This window comes from Phoenix dactylifera, chromosome 5, assembly GCF_051530095.1.
Source record: "Phoenix dactylifera cultivar Ajwa chromosome 5, Ajwa_hap1_PhDact_Kaust_v1.1, whole genome shotgun sequence".
Taxonomy (NCBI): Eukaryota; Viridiplantae; Streptophyta; class Magnoliopsida; order Arecales; family Arecaceae; genus Phoenix; species Phoenix dactylifera.
The window spans coordinates 23096287-23109314 of NC_143194.1; the positions used below are offsets into that span (position 1 = coordinate 23096287).

At 38.9% G+C, this 13028-nt stretch overlaps 1 pseudogene across 1 annotated transcript; it reads right to left on the minus strand.

Moving 5' to 3' along the window:
• Window positions 1-930: 930 nt before the first annotated feature.
• LOC103710991 (ubiquitin carboxyl-terminal hydrolase 17-like) lies at window positions 931-12721 on the minus strand (annotated as a pseudogene). The gene is made up of 11 exons (XR_015987156.2): window positions 12115-12721; window positions 6908-8084; window positions 6714-6802; window positions 5752-5837; window positions 5485-5647; window positions 4754-4874; window positions 4476-4633; window positions 2951-3035; window positions 2588-2800; window positions 1913-1974; window positions 931-1818 (listed from the first exon to the last, which is right to left on the minus strand). The product of XR_015987156.2 is annotated as a ubiquitin carboxyl-terminal hydrolase 17-like (transcript).
• Window positions 12722-13028: the final 307 nt, after the last annotated feature.

The following is a 13028-nucleotide window of genomic DNA, read 5'->3' on the forward strand; positions in this document are numbered from 1 at the left end:
ACGCTAGAATGCACCAACCTCTTGCTGTTTGATATGTGGTTATGAGCCTAACGCTAATTTGCTTTTGAAGCATCTGATCCTTACCAAGAAGGCAACAACTGCATGGAAGGTGCTTTGCACCAGGCTGCATGTACTTGGTCTTGAAATCTGCCTCCCATTCTTGTAGACCTGGCTCGAGAAGATGCCTTTGAGGTTGTACCTAGACACAACAAATAGCTGCATTTGCACTGTCTGCAACTTGGAATGTTGTATATTCTAACAATAAATCTTGCCATCGGATATCAAGCATCACGGCAAAGTCTTAGATGAGTCAACCAGGCATTGGAATGGAATTGAACTGATATGATTCAGCTCAATAGCACCTTTGAAACAACCCGGACTTAACCTGGCTTCTGAAGATCTTTATGGAGAAAGTTCTTACTCATTCTGCGGTCTGCACCTTGGATGAGAGCCCCGGCACTGGCAGTTCACTAATCACTTTCAGAGCACTATAGATTTTAAGTAGTATCCCTGATCTAGGCCACAGTGTTGAATGCCACGTTCCTTGTGTTCAAATTGGATTCTGATGGTCTTTCTGTATTCCTCATGCGTACAGACTCGGGAAGTCTACCATAAGATAGAAAAAAGTTGGAGAAGATTCGGAAAAACTAATCACATTAGAAGTGGACGACTTTAAAATCTGATGCCGCCCTTGAACAAAATATTAGGTGAATATGGGATTCACTTATCCGGTATCAGAATTTGGAACTCAGTTTATAGTTATGCCAGTGATAAAATCCAGTGATTTCCAGGAAGACAGAAGCGGTGCCTTCTTTCTTCAAAAATAATATGATCTCCTCGAAAGTTGCAGCCAACCAAAAGCCATGAACAATAGAATGAAAGTGCAAAACTTTTCCCATCTTGCGATGTATTAGACATGACATCCACAGCTTTTAAATTTTCATTTTTACTTTTCTATTGAACTTACAGTATAATAAATTAATACAGCATAATCTTATTTTCTCTTCACAACCTAAACCTATCAATAAAATGTTTGAGCTTTTCTTTCCCTAGTAGTGCAACTCCTCATCAACACAATGGACTGTACCTCAACCCAGTCAGTCCCCCTACTCCTACCATGCTCTGTTAGTTTCCTACTGGGATTAGTTCTATTAGAATACAAAATGTTAGGGTACTCCGCACCCTTCGAGCATCCCTCTCTGCTCTTATCCTAAATGCTACCGACCACGGGACGCTCTGCTCCATAACTTAGCAGCATTCACACGACGGCCATCTTCTTGGTATGAGGAAGCAATGTTTGATGCCAGAATACTGCTCTTAAAGCGATCTGACATATGCCCATTTGAGACAATTTCTGAAGTAAGTCTCAAGTTTACTGGGGAATGAGTGTAACCATTTGAATCCTCAGAGAATCTTAGAGGGCTATTCCAGTTGTAATGATCTGACTCTCCAAATATGTACTCAGAATACTCGTCGGTGCTGGTAGAGTACCTGGTGCTCTCAGTGCTCCAGGAGCCTTCATCCGAGCAGCTGAGAAGAGAGGAGCTGTCGCTGGAAGAATCCGTCTTGGGAAACAGAGACCTTTCACTGAACAGATTGTATGGTTCGCAGCTGAAATGGTTATTGGTGGTCTGGTAGGGGTGATCTTCTCCAGTGTGCTGCACAACTGATGAAGCATGGTGCGAGATCACAGAATTGGACCTTGCTTTCTCTCCTATGGGCTCAGAACAAACAGCTTCCTTGCACTGGCTCTTCTTACTCTTTACCTGGCCTTGGGAGATTGTGTTCCTTATCAAGCTTGGGGCATGTGGTGAGCACCTGAAAATAAAGGTAACCAATTTATAAGACTGCAGAAACCCAAATGGAATCCTGGTTGAAATCTTAAAAAAGGGGCTTCTTCACCTATAGTTACCTTGCATAAAGAAGCATGTATGCATTTTTTGATAAGACGCTCTCAAGTTCCACCTGTTTTACCTGCAGTTAACATTAGAAGTAGTTTTAGTATTAGGTAGTCTGTTGACACGTAAATCATATGGCAAAGCATTGGTAAACAATAAAATACTTCTTTAATCTTTCCCTCCCTCTCTCTCTCTCTCTCTCTCTCACGTGGTAATAGAATTAATTGTTTTATTATTCTTCTCTCATATAAGTAATATTTCGTAACAAAAAAAAAGTCATAAATGACAAATAATGAAATGAGAATAAACAACAATTCGATAGCAATTTGCAGAATCTTGTAACCAGAGAAGTGCAAATATTTTACATAAATGCAGCTGATAATTTTATCTTACAAACATGCTGGATCAGCTGTCATTTTAAAAGATCCAGTTTGGCTGTGGATGGATCAAGAAACGTGAGGAAAGTATTATCTCATTTAACTGTTTGAAAATCCAAAAAGCTGATAAATGAAAAACAAAAAGAAAGTGGAAGGCCATAATAAACAATGCTGAGGAGGCAATGATTTTTCTTTTTTGCCAACCATAACCAATATCTGTGTAATGTCCAGCAAAAGAGAGCAGCACTTTAAGTTAGTAATAAGGTGACAAAAGGACTTCAAAAGAAAGTGATCTCAAAACAAATAACATACCATGCTATCATCCGTCTTGTACCACTTTCCTTGTGTACTCTTCACGTAACATACATAGTGGCCGGAAAAAGCAGCATTCATGACATCCAGATGAACAACCACCGCATAAAGCCTGTATACTGGGGACTTATCATTTGTTCCACTCATGTAAGGAGCTAGATCCAGATACTCAGGGAACCTAACAGCTTTGTTGAGCTTGCCAAATTTACCAGACTGCAGATCATCAATGAGTAAATATGACAAACCAAACTACCTCTGAGAACTCCACTTAATTGTAGATTGAAGCCAATGTACACCACATTCCTTGCGGATAAAAGCTTGACTGCAAATGGAAGCAAAATGCCTTACCTTATGGACATTTACCTGAAATCGTTTCAGGGCAATTGTCAGGATATTAGGGGCATCCAATACGGTCAGTTTCTTTTTTGCTCGCTCATATGATTTGCATCTGAAATGAATCATGTCACAGGGATCAAAATTATAGATAAAAATGTTTATGACAAATAAATATAATTATACAAGTACCTCACAGTTTGCAGGACAATTGAATTTAAGGGGCTTTTTGCATGTATATCCTTAAATATCTGAAATTACATGTGTACCCTCCCAAATTTACTATTTGTTTGTATGCCCTTATAAATTAATTCTTTTTGGACAAATACCCTGCGGTCTAACATGCCATCCAACATTGTGAAGAAACAAGCAGTTTAAATCAAAATGACAGCTAATATGGTCGTAAAAATTCATTGTTTTAAATGGTTAACACTTCACCATCTTAATCTCTCCCCTGTTCTCATCCCTCCCCATCTCGTAGACCACATCCCTTTGCCTGCCAGTATCACAATCCCCATGATGTCAGCCCCACCCCTCTGCCCTCTCCCCTCCTTTCCCTCCTGCCTCCCTCTCCCCCCATGTTACTAGCCCCACCTCCTAGAGGAGGCAGGGGGAATGGCGGCGAGAGGATGGAGGGGTGGGGCCGGCAACCTAGGGAGCAAGATGTGGGGCAGGTGAAGGGACACAGGCTATAAGACAGGGAGGGATGAGAACAAGGGAGAGATTAAAATGGTAAAACCTTCACCGCTTAGAACAATGCATTTTTTACAGCTAGGCTAGCTGTTAAGGATATTTCAATCATTTCAATTTTAAGCAACTCATTTCTTCACAGTATTGGATGGCATGTTGACTATAGTGTAGATGTGCAAAAAAGAAATCATTTACAAGGATATATATGTAGATAGCAATTTTGCAAGGGTATACATGCAATTTCAGATATTTATAAGGGTATATATGCAAAAAAATAATAATTATTAAGATAAGGAAAAGTATAGAAAGCACCCAATATACAAATACAATAGCCATTGCTTATTCAAGTTAAAGAAAAAGAAAAGAATTCCAGACACGAGTTTCCCAAAAGGGACAAGAATTTCCCAAAAGAGATGAAATATACTAAACACCAGTAGGTTGAATAAGTCAATAGATGTGTAAGACAATGTCTGGTTAGGCATGAAATATCAAGTAAAAAAACTACGCAAGAGTCAAGTGATGTCAAGATCATTGCATCAAGTAGAAAACGAGGTTAGGCATTTGGATGTCCATTTCGAAAGACATTCTGACCAATTTAAAGAAATGGATCTAGATCTAGATCAGCCTATTGTTACAGGTGACATCAAAGGCAAACATTCATTTGAATGCCCTTTGAGAAATGTGGTCGTGCAATACCAATGCCCTGCATCTAATACTCTGTTTGAACGTAAAAATCATAAATGTAGTTTCCATAAGATTGGTGGAAGAAATGATGTATCTAACCTAATAAATGGAAAAACATACCAAATGGCGTGGCAATAATTAACTACTTCTTGAATTAAGAGGCTAAAATAAATTAACCAACCTGTTACAATGGTATTTATTCTCCCCATCTAAAATTTCGGTAGCTGTGAATTTTCTAAGAGCTTCTTCAAGGGTTCCAATATTCCCCTGTATTTCTACAGTCAGATCCATCATCCGCTCATGTCGTTCAGATTTGCCCCAGCACCTCATGCACCTTATCTGGATTTGCCGATCAATATCAATATATACCATTCATTCCCGGATGTAAAGAAATAAAAATGAACTAGTCATTGAAAAAACTGAAATTCAAGGAACTTAATTTTTCCCAAAAAAAACAACCTTTGATCGAAGGTAACCACCAAAGGTTAGTTGTATAAGGCTAGTCTCTTCAGCCAATGGGCCAACTGCATATGATCCAGCTTCCTTAAGGCACACAGAATGCATCGCATCAATGGCATGTCTGTCAAAATAAATCACTGAATGAATGCCCATAATAGCGGGAATCATTGTCAACACATAAATTATGCATCATCAACTGAATCTAAACAAGCAAAACAACGGTATATCAGTTCTGCAAAATACATATGGTAACATTTACACACCAGATGGGTCCTAAACCTAAAATATCAACCAGAAATAATATGCCAAGGAGCTTTCTGCAGTCTCAGATATTACAAACATCTGAACTGCACAAGGAAAGAATCCTGTGATTATAGTAAATAAACTTAGAACAATTCTAGAAATTCAAATAATTATTCTAAAGTACACTGTAAAACGTAAATTCAAAACAAACTAATACATCAAAAGCTATAAGGTGAATCTGATTGCCTCATATTGGTGGTATAAGCATTTGTCAGCAGTAAACGAATAATGATATTGGCTATATATTAAAAATCTATATTCATTTAATCTTCAATAATACCAACCAAAAGCTGTACTAATAATTATTGTGAATCACTTAATGAACTATAGAGTAACCTAGTCCGGTAAATCAATGGATGCATATCTGCATACCATCAAACCAAATCATTTCGTAAAAATTAAATGGCAATGGTCGATACCCAACTCACCTAAGAAATTCATGAGCATCTTCCTCTCTCCCATGACCTAGATGACTTCCGATTTTGTGTATATGAGAGAGTATCCCAGTGGGGGATAAGGGAGACTGTCCTTGTTTTGCCTTCATAAGGAGACTTTCAAATTCACATGTAAAACACCACTCTCTCCTTTGGCCTAGAAACAAGGACAAATGTTGAAGATTATGTAAGAAAACTTTCTATTTAAAGGCAAAAGAAAATTAGAATGCCAAAAAGGATATTAACAGAGGGAAAACATGCATGCTTTCGAATGAAGTCCTTGAAGAAGATAAGCTGTGAGTGGCCGGGTGAATGCCAAGCTCTGGAGCACAGCATTTGCATAGCAGCTGCAATAAACAAAAAGTGATGCATTAAAAAATATACTTGTCATATGCTTGATAGAGCTGCTCAGTTCTTAGAATCAAGAAACAACATTCAATAATATTGCTCGTATATGGCTTCTAATTTTTGTCCTTTTCAGCAATATGATGGTAATGTGCCACCACAAGTGTTTGAACCTAGGCCTCTCCCAAGAGCAAGCCCTTAGGAGAGGGGAGCCAACCATTCTAACCAAGAGGAAGCCCTTAGGCGAAGGGTGCCAACCATTCTGACCAAGTATTGGGTGCGCAAGGTACCTTCCTTTCTTCATAAACACAATTTAATCTTTTTAGGAGAAGTTGGCTTTTATCCAAAAGATCTCAAAATAGCTAATATTGTTGCTAAAACTAAGCTATTGGCCAGAACTCATAAAATTTGAGAAGAATTCATGAGCATGGTATTGAAATTCTGATGGATTATAAGGTAGGAAGTTTAGCATGAGAGTGCATGTCATAGCAGTGCATAACTGGACGAAATATAGTAGTGCATAAATAGATGAAATATTGATCACCTGTACATCAATAATTCTGGAAAGAAAAGGAAGTTTCTTACTCAGAATGATTAAAACCAGCACATGTATTACTGATCACATTTGAAAACTGAAAACAAAAAAGTTTTACAATGATATTCTGTGACTCCAATAGTTTCGTATGAAGAATCATCTGGGAAGGATATAAGACATAGATGGAAAGAGAAATAAAAAATTAAAATTGCACACCTGATGCGGTGAACATTTATTGACTTTTACATCAAGTCAGACAGACAGGTAGACATGAATCTTGGATTTAATAATACTTGCATGAATACCAAATTTCAAGTTTAAAGTAGCAGCAATCAACCTTTACCTATTTCCACAGTTAGTAAGACCAAAAGGACGCAACTCCACTTTGTCACAGTTGTAAAGCTTGACAAAGTAATCATATGGAAAAAGCATCTGAAAACAGAGAAAAGAGGAAAAAGACATGGATTAGATACCCAACACACTGCAAAAGAACGAGCAAATAAACTGCACTGCCTATTCGGAAAAACAATAAGCTACCTTGTACTTTCTTGATATATCACTTCCAAAAGCAGATGGATGATGCATTGAAACTTTTGAAGACTTCAACTGCTGAACAACTTTCCGAACAGATGTTTTAAAGTCACTACTTCCATTTGGTACAGCTGTATTTTCAGATAATTTTACACGAACTTTAGGAGCATTTTCCACCTTCAAAGATCCATCGGGTGATACATAGTGCACTCTGCCACTAGAAGATGCATGATCAGCAGAAGCAGAAGACTGCGATTTCAACTCTCTAGACTGCAGTGACCATACATCATTGCGCTGCCCACTAGCGACAGTACCCAAAGCTGTCAATTTTGTATGGTCAGATTGCACTGTACCTTCCAATGGAGCAGATTCACAAGACAGTTTTTCAGCTGCAGAAATTGTTTGACAAGGTGAAGCCTGGTTGGAGAGTTTGGACGAGATATGCATTTGTGATTTTTCACCCAACCAATTGGCATTACCCTGTTGACTTAATTGGGAATTAATGGATCCAACATCACCAGAGATTTGAGCCACGGTTGAATCAACAAGAGCATCCTGACATACACCAGCATCTTCACAAGGCTTAGCATCTGTGCAATTGTCAGAACCAATGATGCTTGTGCTAAAAGGACCACCTGACTTGTGGGCAACCTTTTCAGTTCTAGAATTGGATGGCCTTTGCTGAAAGTTACTAGTGCAACAAATACTATGTACAGATGAGGTCACACTAGAAAATTCAGGAGCAACTTTAGTTACGTCTGCCATGTGCTGAGTAGGATCCTTGCTGTAAGGTTCTCCCATACTTGCATTATGAAGTAAACTGGGGTCCTCACTAGCAGAAGCCTTCTCTGAGCCAGAGGTTGTAGAGCAGCTAGATGATGAATTTTCAGTGAAAGAATCGGAAGAGCTTTCTGTTCCAGATGTATCTGCAAATTCACTCTCACTAAAAGCTTCAGAAGAGAAGTTGGATTCAGATGATGGTCTCTCAGGGGATGTCACAATGGGTTCTTTCTTTGATTTTCCTTCAATTTCCAGATTGTCATTATGTAAATCAGGTTGTCGAGCTTTTACTTCCATCAAATTGGAGACAATTACTTGGCCATTAGAGTAATCATCAACTTGTGGGGGATGGCATTCATCCTTGTGCCCTTGTCTCCAATGGATTATCTGGCATTTACCTGAGCTGCAATGGTCAAGAAGAAAAACCAAGTATTTTGAGCATAATATTTTCCAAAATCGCTGTAAATAATGGATATATGATTTTGAGATGCTTAAATGTATTGAGCTATTATCTTGAACAAGTATAAAGACAAAAAAAGAAAAAAGGAACAACATATCATCCTCTGATCTGACCCTAACATAGAAATTTGATAGAGGAATATAGCTCCACCTTTTCTTAGTATAATTTAGTTCACAGAATCAATTAATATATTAGTGCTGACTCTTTAGCAACCGAAGATTTGCTATGTCTCCTAGAGACTTCAGGTCCAGGATATAAAATTGAACGGAAAAATAAAAAACCAGCACTAATCTTCAGCATATAAAATACAATGAGCGATTAGAAAAAGCCATGGCAGCTGATATTTGCTTGCTTGAATCAAATAGATAATGCAAGTGTCACCTTTGCAAAACGACAGCCTTTGTCTTCAAAGTTTATTAAGATTCACCAGCTATAGAAAGAAACCACCCACAAGGATAAGGTTGTAATCATGTAATTCTAGTCCAAGCTTGTCTTTATTAACACTCACCAGCTATAGAAAGAAACTACCCACGAGGATAAGGTTGTAATCATGCAGTTCTAGTTCCAAGCTTGTCATCACAAGCATACTTAAACAATTGCTGAATCACCTATACATAAACAATCAATAAACTGAATATATAAATGTCATGTCCTACCTTTTTGTTCATGCTTCACTATTGCCAAAGCACAATTCTCCAAATTTCAGAACCAAGGTTATATGAACATAAGAAGCAGATAACCATAAACTCCAAGCCTTCTCAATTATTTAGGATCTGTTTCATGAATTCTTATTCACCATTTTCAAGTTCAGGTCATGTTTTATTTTATAGGCATAGATACTGTTTATGTTTTCCTCTTTAATATCAAACAAAGATTTTTAATTTGTTTAAAAATTAAGAAATAGCTGCATGCTAGAACTAGAAGGCATTAAAATGCTGTTTATTATATACTAGAACTTGCGAACATGTATTGCTTCAATCTGACCATGTACATGGCTGGAGCTAGAGGAGGCTGGGGTGTATTTTATTCCATTGCCTCCCTAATGATTCCTTTGGCTCCCACTCCAAGATTAACTAGGAACATACTTTTCATTCTTCCTACTTCCAGATCTCACAACCTTAATCAGGATCAACTTCCTATTATAACTTTGCTCAAGGTGTTCCACTCCTTTCAAATTCTCAGAACATTTGAAATTGGTGCTACTTTTTTTTGTATAAGTGATTACTCTAATAGGTATTAGGATGTAGCACATGCGATGCATGTGTTAAATTTTTTGATAAAAATAAAATTTTTATAAATAAATAATAAATGCTAGAAGGACTTGAAACTTTGACTACGTGATTAACAATTCATGGAGAAAGGGAAAAACGTGCTGATAGAATGTGGGATAGGGAGAGGCAGAGTAAGGAAATGTGCGGGATGAGAAAAGTGGGTGGAGAAACATGGACAATCGGACAAGCCTCATGCATGGGCATATCAAGGGAGGTGGCATTGTATAGCAGAAAGATGGATAAACAATATTTTCTTATCCTTTCGATTTGGGAGATCTCAACCATGCAACTATATCACACTACATCACATAGTCCTATATCCTATGTTTCCAACCATAAAATCTTCTCTCTCCTTCCTACTTGCAAATAGCATCCCACAAAGGGCACCAGCTTAATGCCCACTTCTTTTCCTAGCCACAACCTCAGGGTAAATGTGCATGGTTACACCACAGTTCCCCTTTTTCCTTAATAAAATATGACAATATTTATCATAGAAGAAATGACTATTGTCAAAATATGATCCCACAAATGTGCTGGATCAAGTTTGTGATCTTGCACCATATGAGACTGATATACCTAATACAGTATTTAAGGAATTCATCAAATAATCATATATTTGTTATTCAAACTCTGGCACAGTCTGCTTCAAATAAATAAAACAGGAAAAATAAGAAGAATAAAAACTCATGAAGAAACGGATATAGTCATTCTTGCTCTTATCTTACTACTCTAAAAGTCTCATAAGATTCCAATACCCTATAATGGCTACAAGATTGGAAAAAGAGATCACCTATTTACAGATATGAGCTGCCCATTTAGAACCACCAGCTTCGAAACAATTTGAACAATTCCTTTCATATCCTAATAGCTGTCTGCAATGATTTGGTACGACGTTTACTTGAAAATTGCTGTTCCTTTTATAAATGACAGCTGTACACCATTCTAATTAATATTGAGTTGCTCCATCTGAAAAGTATTACAAGAATAAAATAAAATAAGTAACAAAACCCATTCCTATGTCTTTTCTCTTTGACCTCCTCACCAACTTGCTACTTCATTGCCTGCCCTACCAACCTAGGTGCCTTCTCCCCACCTTCTTCGTGCTCCCACCCAAATGCCTATTTCACCCATGTTGATCCAAACCTTCCTTAAATAGAACCCATCAGAGAAGTTTGTTGGGGGGGTGGGGGGAGTGAGAGAGAGCTGTGATCAAGAAGGATGACTGCTAACCATTGGGGGATACCTCAAAACTGGCAACCAATAACAGGAGGTCCATCTCCACCAGGATCTTGAGGAAAGACCTCACTAAGAAGTGGGATATTGGCAATCGTGAGGTCACGGATTTTCAAGGACCTTTGTGATAATTTGTGAGGATTCTATCATCCACAATTGATAATCACAATGCCTTCCTTATCACAAACAGTGTCAGAGGTGCCTCTTAGAAGTTAGAACTATGGCACTCAGCCACGTTGTCACCATTGCCATCAGACAATTGGTCTCAAAGCTAGCTTGGAGTTCTCATTGTTGAGGAGGAAAAAGAACCATCACAGATTTGATCCATCAATCCTCATCAACCAACAATAACTTTTTAAAAAATTCAAATTCATGCTTTCAACATATATCTCAGAATTTCTTAATAAATATTTTTAAAAATTTATCTAGGATGATTGGTACAAGGATAAAGATATTTTCTGAAAGGTTGTAATTTATGCATCACTGGCAGCACTATGTTACGTCCTAACTTTTGATTATTGCTTGACAAATGGTAAATAATTTGACCCCCAAGGGATGAATCTTGGCTCCATGCCCAAGCAAATATATGTTCTAACTGACCAAGTTATCAGTATGATCAAGTATTGCTTAATCCTTTAAGGCATGCCTCTGTAAAGGATAGAATGTTAGTTCATTTAGCTACTTGACAAACATCACGTCGCAAGGTGGAGCTCGCATACATAGCGGGCACATTGCATCAGATTTAGTGTTGATGGTCATTATGATGCTCAATGACATGACTCCCTTAACGGAAGGGTTAGCAAATAATAGGGGGCAACTGGGATTGTTATGCACACAAGAACGTTCTTATGCCAACGAAATCACTTATATGAAACTTAGCTTGGAAGAGGAAGATGAAAACAGCAATTAGAAGAATACAAAACACTGGTACGGAAAGAGTTGAAAAGACAATGATAAAGGTGGTGACTACACCGAGGATGAGTTCAGATGGAGAGGAAAGCATGAAACAGCATGTAGTTATATACAGGGGTCAATAACCTTATGTTGTTTTGTTGGATTTGTTCTTACCCCTTATTACTGGGTTCAAATTTTACCTTTTTCTATACTCTTGAACTCTCCGATTATTCTCATGATTCTTTTCGTCTAACCCAAACATTTATATGCATCAAATTGAAAGAAGTCAGACACCTAAGACAGTGTTTTGCAGCAAGTTGGAAAGCCTTCGGAAAAAGATGAAATTTTATATACGTGAGCTTGGGTTTACATAGATACGCAAGCCGAATCTAGCGAAAATCAACATGGAAGCCCTAAATTTGACCAATTTTCGAAGCTCGCACGCTAATGAACCAAATGATAGCCCAATAGAAGCAAAAAAATTGAGAAAATTCGAACAAATTCTCCAAGAAACCCTCGCACAGGAATTATGATTCGGAAACAGAGAATGAGATGGGGAATCCGCGCCCACTTACCAGTATCTGACGGCCTTGCACCGAGAACACCTCGTGGTGGTGGGGCTATAGCATACGGCGCACTGCGCCGTCCGTGGCCCCCGGCCGGCAGCGGTTGCAGCCGTGATGGGGCTGTAAGCGAGGACCGCCGCCTCCTCCTCCGCCCGGGTGGCCTCCTCCGCGGCAAGTTGCGCAAGGCGCATGACCTCCTCCCGCCGCGCCGCTGCGAGCCTCCACCGCCGGCGGAGCAGCAGAGCGAGGAGAGGTCCGAGGAGGAGGGCCACCATGGCGGCGCCAGGAAGCCCTAGATCCCCCCGGTGGGGCATTTATCCGGCGCCCCAGGCCAAGCCTGAACTCCGGAGCTCCGCCGCCTCCGTCGGGCGCATAGATCCTCCGCCGTCCGCCGCGATCAGGTACACCGGATCCTTATGGTGCTCCCACCGTGACGACGCCGTCGTATGATGAGATCATGATGCCGATCTCTCGGAATGAAACGATTCTAGCCAAGAAAATATAATTTAAGACAATAAATTTATTTGAGAGAGCGTCATTAGGATGGTCGTCTTCTACAGGTCTCTCATCTGGAATAAGACAACGAAGCAAGAAAAAGTGGTGTAATGTAACGGCCGTTACAAAAGATTTGGGCTATTTTTTTCAAGTAAATGTGATTTTTAGGACAGCAGACTATTCATGACATGACTAATGCGATTCCGTGCATTTATTCCATGTGACGATCTGATCCACACCTGAGCGGCAGTGAAGCCATGGGATTTTTTTTCTTCCGAAAAATAGTAATTTAATTTTTATATTACACTAAATCTTTTATTCACTGATTTCTAGCCTGCACAGTATACAAGCAACATTTTATTTTTTATTTCATTAAAATTTTATGTTCCATATAATTTGCTACATGCACTTAAACTTTGAAGGGTACA